General features: G+C 48.8%; 1 protein-coding gene across 6 annotated transcripts in view; it reads left to right on the forward strand.

The window, feature by feature from the left end:
• Positions 1-5,991, forward strand: part of ATXN7L1 (ataxin 7 like 1) — a 240,146-nt gene that overhangs the window by 171,678 nt on the left and 62,477 nt on the right. The window contains exon 1 of one of the 6 annotated variants that reach the window (XM_006774886.2): positions 3,919-4,032. The exons of 3 other annotated variants lie outside the window; for them this stretch is intronic. The gene's annotated coding sequence lies outside the window, so the exon portion shown is untranslated. Of the gene's footprint in view, positions 1-3,918; positions 4,033-5,238; positions 5,590-5,991 lie in introns of those variants that run through there. 2 more of the 6 variants (XM_006774884.2, XM_015571242.1) reach the window with 2 other exon arrangements.

The raw sequence follows: 5,991 nt of genomic DNA on the forward strand, positions 1-5,991 counted from the left end.
ATTTCATATTTCCACTAACCCTGTTGTGCCCAGATTTCAAGATTCCCAAGGGCCCACCAGGGAGCCAGCGAGTCCGATGCAAAAGCAAAGAGTCATTTATTTCAAACCTAGGTTTGGCTCCCCTGCCCCCCCTTACTGGCACAGCAGCAAGTGGCAGAGAGAGCAATGATGTTTACTTTGAATTTATATTAGTTCACACAAACACTCCATCCATGCTTTTGTTCCGGCCCTCCGGTCCAGTTTAAGAACCCATTGTGGCCCTCGAGTCAAAAAGTTTTCCCACCCCTGGTCTAAGATCTGGGTCCCTTTGATGGAAGTCATTCCATCATTGGAATGGCAATTCCTTTGATGAAAATGACCGCTGAATCAGGCTGCCCTGGCCAGTGCGGCTCAGTTGTAGAGCATTGCCCTGTGCACCAAAAGGCAGTGGGTTCAATGCCCGGTCAGAGCACATAACCAGGTTGAGCATTCCAATCAATGTTTCTGTCTTCTGTTCTCTCTCTCTCGTCAATTAAAAAAAAACAAAAACTGTTGTGTTGGAGTCCCTGCCTGCCCTGTCCTGCTGGCCATCTTCATTACCTTACCTTAAAAATTATCTCCTTTAAGTTCCAAGAAGGGCCTTGAAGGTAATTTTCAGTCACCCTGAAACTGGCCGTTCTGTTTGTGGATTGTCCCGGCCCTTGTGTTCTGCAGGGCTTTTTTTTTATTATTATTATTATTGCGGTGAAAGCCACTGAACATAAAACTAACAGTTTTAAAGCGAACAATTCAGTGGCATTGAGTACATTCACAATGTTGTGGAACCACTAATTCTATCTAGTTCCAAATGTTTCATCACTTTAAATACAACTTCATATCCATTAAGCAGTTATTTCCCCTTCCGCCTTCCCCCAAGTCCCTGGCAACCACCAATCTGCTTTCAGGCTCAATGGATTTACCTATTCTGGACAATCATATGAATAATTAATACAATACGTGACCCTTTTTCTGGCTTCTGTCATTTGCCTGGTGTTTTCTAGATTCTTCCAGTTATAGCATGTGTTAGCACCACATTCGTTTTTATGGCTGAATAATATTCCAATGTGTGTATATACCACAATTTGTTAATCCATTCATCCATTGGACATTTGAGTTGTTTCCATCTTTTAACTATTGCAAATGGTGCTTTTATGAACCTTCATATACAAGGATTTGTTTGAGTACCTGCTTTCCGTTCTTTGGGGTCTAAATCTCATAGTAGAATTGTTGGATCATCTGGTAATCCTATGTTTAGTATTTTGAGGAACCCCAACAGTGCCAAGGGTTCCAATTTTTGTTTCATTTTGTTTTGTTTTTCTATGTAGCCATCCTAGTAGGTATAAAGTGGTAGGTATCTGATTGTGATTTTGATTTGCATCTCCCTAGTGGCTAAAAATGTTGATCATCTTTTCATATGCTTATTGGCTGTATACATATCTTCTCTGGAGAAATACCTGTTGAAGCCCTTTGCCCATTTTTTTGGTTGGGTTGAGCCTGCCCGTTTCTGTATTTAGGATTAAGGTTCTGAACTTCCTGCTCTTCAGATGCTAGAGCAGTGTAAATATTGGGTCTTCTTAGCTTAAGCCACCTGTTTGCTGAGAACTTAGGCCACCTCCTCATTGCCTCGGCACCTGCGATGAGGAGAGAGAGCGGGTGAAAGAGGCAGGGCAGCGTGCTCCAGAAGGACCCACGGCCTCTGGGAGAGCCGGCCCACGGCTGTGCAACTCTGTCCTCCAGGTCATCCTGGAGCTCAGAAGACAGATTCTAGGAAAACTATTTACATTTATTTCTCTGGAAAGACTCGGGCTCCTGGGCCTCAGGGCCTGCCCTTTCACCTGTGTTTTTTCTAAGTATTGCAACATCCAGCAGGCCTCCTCTTAACTCTGAGGTGGGGAAGTGTGCCCATGAGCTCTTGACCTGCTGGCCTAGGGTCTGGAGGATAAGGCTCACAGCCTGACCCTCAGGTAAAGCTGCAAAGGACCGAGAAAGGAGGGCTGGCTGCTCCTTCCAGTGGGGCTAGGTCAGGTGGTGCTCAGGTCACTGCCCCCTCCTTCTCACTGACTCCATTCCAAAGAAATGGAATTGTACCAACCAGTTCTGCTATGCCAACCAGCACAGCCCCCCAAAAATCAGTCAAAAATGAATGAATTCTTCATTCAAGGGAACAAACCCTCTACAAGAAGGAAAGAGGAAGAAGCCAAGAACCTAGAGACTCAACGTCGTGGCCTCCTGCATAATTCTCCCATGAGAAACTCCCTCCCTCTGGCTTTGGTTACCATGTCCAGCTGCTGACAGGATGGTTCCAACCTGAGCCAGCCTCACAACGAGACGTTGGCACTGCCCAGCTTGTGTGGCATGGTTCCAAATGATGCTACCTCCCCAAAGTAAGAAATGCTCCTTAAGAGCCAGACTTGTGGGTCTTGGGAACTCTTACCTCTTAACGGTTTGTTTTTATTTTTCCTTATTAAAAGGCATATACTCAGCCCTGGCCGGTGTGCTCAGTGGTTAGAGAGACGGCCCACACACCAAAGGGTCGCAGGTTCGATTCCTGGTCAAGGGCACGTATCTGGGTTGTAGGTTCGGACCCTGATACCAGTCAAGGTGCATGCGGGAAGCAGCCAATCCATTTGTCTCTCTGACATCGATGCTCTCCCCCCAGATACACACTCCTTTCCACTCTCCCTAAAAAAAAAAAAATCAATGCAAAAAATATTCTTGGGTGAGGATTAACAAAACGAAACCAAAAAAAAAAAGGCATATTACTCTTTAGAGTAACTAAAGATTTATCAGGTAATAGCCAGATTTTACAAAGAAATATTGGATGAAACGCAGGAGAGATCCTAGTAGAAGATAAAATTGCCCAAAACACACTCTACCACTAGGGTGTGTTTTTTTTAATGAGTTGAAATTTACATAACAAAATTAATCATTTTAAAGCATGCAATTCAGTGGCACCGCGTCCATTCATAACGTTGTGCAACCGTCACCTCTACATAGATTTACCTATTCTGGATATTTCATGTGGACGGAATTGTACAACACGTGACCTTTTGTGAACTATTGTTGTTGTTTTGAAACACCCACCCCCACCCCCCACTCCCCCATAATATACTGTCCTTTGCCAGGATCAGGGCATAAACTTTTGAAATATCCAGAATGAGCTCTGACTGGTTTGGCTCAGTGGATAGAGCATCGGCCTGTGGACTCAAGGGTCCAGGGTTCGATTCCGGCCAAGGGTATGTACCTTGGTTGCGGGCACATCCCCAGTTGGGGGTATGCAAGAGGCAGCTAATCGATGTTTCTAACTCTCTATCCCTCTCCCTTCCTCTCTGTAAAAAATCAATAAAATATATTTTTTAAAAATATATCCAGAATGAATGAAAATTCCCTGCATAAATTAATAGTTCAAATGTCCCACAAAAATGAAAACTCCCTGCATGAATTAAAAGCTTAAATGCCCCACAAAAGTATTTTTCCATCTTTATAATGATGTCTCTACTCTCTCGGAAGCAGAGTGCTAGGATTGCTGGGGACTCTGCTCATCGGGATCCGCAGGCCCTGAGGGAAGGGGAGAGGAAAGCCCTGAGGCTCTGCAGGCTGCGGGGCACCAGGGGGGGCGGGACTGCAGCTCCAGGAGCTGGGCCCAGCAGCTCGCGCACGTGGCCGTCACACTGTGGGGCTGTCGGAAGGCCCGGCCCTTCCCCAACAGGGACTGTTCAGATCAGCCATCGGCCTCAGAGGAGCCCGCTGCCTCTGGCCACACCTTGTGTGTGCAGTTCAGGAAACCCCAAGTTCATCTGCCAAATTCAGGATACAACCCTGACTGTTCCGGGCTTTTCTTTCTGCCTTTCCCTAATCGCATCTGGGCGTGCTCTCTTAAAGGGGAAGTGGTGCGTTCTGACTGGCCAGGGCCCTCCGCCAGAAGCCAGGAAACGTCTCCCACAAGTCGCATTGCCCAGCGTGTCACAGGCTCAGCCTTCTTATCCTAACGGCAAGGCTGCCTCCCCGGGATGTGTAAGTGCGAGCACAGGGCACGTTGGCCACAGAGGACGCGTGGGGCTGGGCCCAGGTCACAGGATAGAGAGCCTGGCAGGCGGAGCATGCTGTCAGCCCAGGACCCAGTTAGTGAGCCTGAGCGTTAGAGCCGGTGCTCCGGGCTGTGGGCTGGTGAGGCGTGGAGTGGGGAGATCTGCTGCCTCAGAAAGAGGTCAGGAGTAGGAGGCTGGGTTGGGGACCAGTCTATTTTGGACAGCCCTTCTGGAGGCACACGCCTCGGGGCCTGGGCAGGAACGGAGTGGAAAATTTTATAGCTCACCTGTCCTAGCCCCGGGAAGCCAGTGGTAGTGAACCTCACCAACGTGCCCCCCCGCCCCCACTTCCCTGCCTTTACGTGCAGCTCCAGCGATAGGCATTTATCTCTTCGGCAGTTATTTTTCTTTGTCATTTGTATCTGTGGTTTGTGTTAGGAAATGTTGCGGGTCTCTTTTACTCAAACTTTAAAATTGCTTGAAACGAGTGACCTGTGTTTTTCCTTCTGTCCTATTCCTGGATGGTGCTGGGTCCCGTGTGTGCACACAGTGGGCCCTGCGTAAACCGTGGTGGCTGGCCCGCAGACGGACCGGTTGGCTCAGCAGGGTGATTGGCAGTGTACCTGGCCTGGCTTCTAGCTCGGGTTGAGTTTCCTGCGTGCCCACGGAGAAGTTAAGGGGAAAGCTCACACACGCTCATGCACGCAGCCAGTCACTAACCCAATGCCACAGTGAGTGACTGGTAGGAAAACAGACCCTTGCTATATTTCAGACTCCTTTCTGCCCTAGATTTTTTTGTTTGCAGGGTGGTGATAGCTGCTCTTAAGTCATGTAAAAAGCTTTGTTTTTCACCCAAATAATTCAGACCTTCTGCTCCTAAAGAAGAGGGCAGAGGGAGACAGAAGGAGGCTGGAGAGGGGCGGGGGAGGGGGGAAGTGTGTCTCTGTTGGCATATATTGACAGGGCACAGCCACACCCTATTGCAAGACAACTTCCTGTTTGCCACTGCCAACTGCCTCTCCAAGGAGAACAGAAATGGTTCCGTTATTAGTGGCTGCTGTGGGACCACGGCAGCCTGCGGGTGAGCGGTTCTGGGTGACGCTGTGAGCTTAGCAGTGAGTTGAGATTTTGCTCCTTCCATTGGGGGAGATGATGGTCCTGCACGCTGGCACCTGGAGGCTGATACGCGGTGGCCTCTCCTTGCTCAGACTGTGTTTCTTAGACAGTGTGCTCCAGGAGGATTCTTATAAATGGACTAGTTTTAATGCAGGGGAGGGAGAAGGCCGAGAACCCACACTTAGGAGAGCTACTACTTGTGTTTTGTTTTAATGTACATTCTCATGTATCAGGGGAACTGATGTGAGTTGGCACCATGGTAGCCACTGTCCATGTGTCACCAATCCTCACAACACTCTTCAACAGTGAACATAGTGAGCATCTATACGCGCGAGATGCTAAATGCCAGGATGAAAGGCTGAGCAGGACACCTGCCCTCGAGGAGGTTCAGTGGCAGGGTGCTAGCCCAGTGACCCGCCGGTCAGAGGTGAGATGCGCTGAGGTGGGCCCTCCGTGTGCTGCCAAGGCACCTTCCCGCTCGTAACCCTGTGATCTAGGCATTATTGTTGCCATTTGGGTAGATAGGAAACTGGGGCTCATGGGGTTAAGTTATTTGCCCAAGTCACAGAGCTAATGAGTGACAAAGCTGGGAGTTGAGCCCAGATCTTTCTGATTCCAGAGACAGAAGTGTTTGGTCCATATCGCCAGTGACTCACAAAGCTGCTGCAGAGCATGAGAATCCCCTCAGGACCTTTGTAAAAAATACAGATTTGGGGCCAAACCGGTTTGGCTCAGTGGATAGAGCGTCGGCCTGCAGACTGAAGGGTCCCAGGTTCGATTCCGGCCAAGGGTGTGTACCTTGGTTGCGGGCACATCCCCAGTAGGAGGT

Source organism: Myotis davidii, unplaced genomic scaffold (assembly GCF_000327345.1).
Source record: "Myotis davidii unplaced genomic scaffold, ASM32734v1 scaffold125, whole genome shotgun sequence".
Lineage (NCBI taxonomy): Eukaryota > Metazoa > Chordata > Mammalia > Chiroptera > Vespertilionidae > Myotis > Myotis davidii.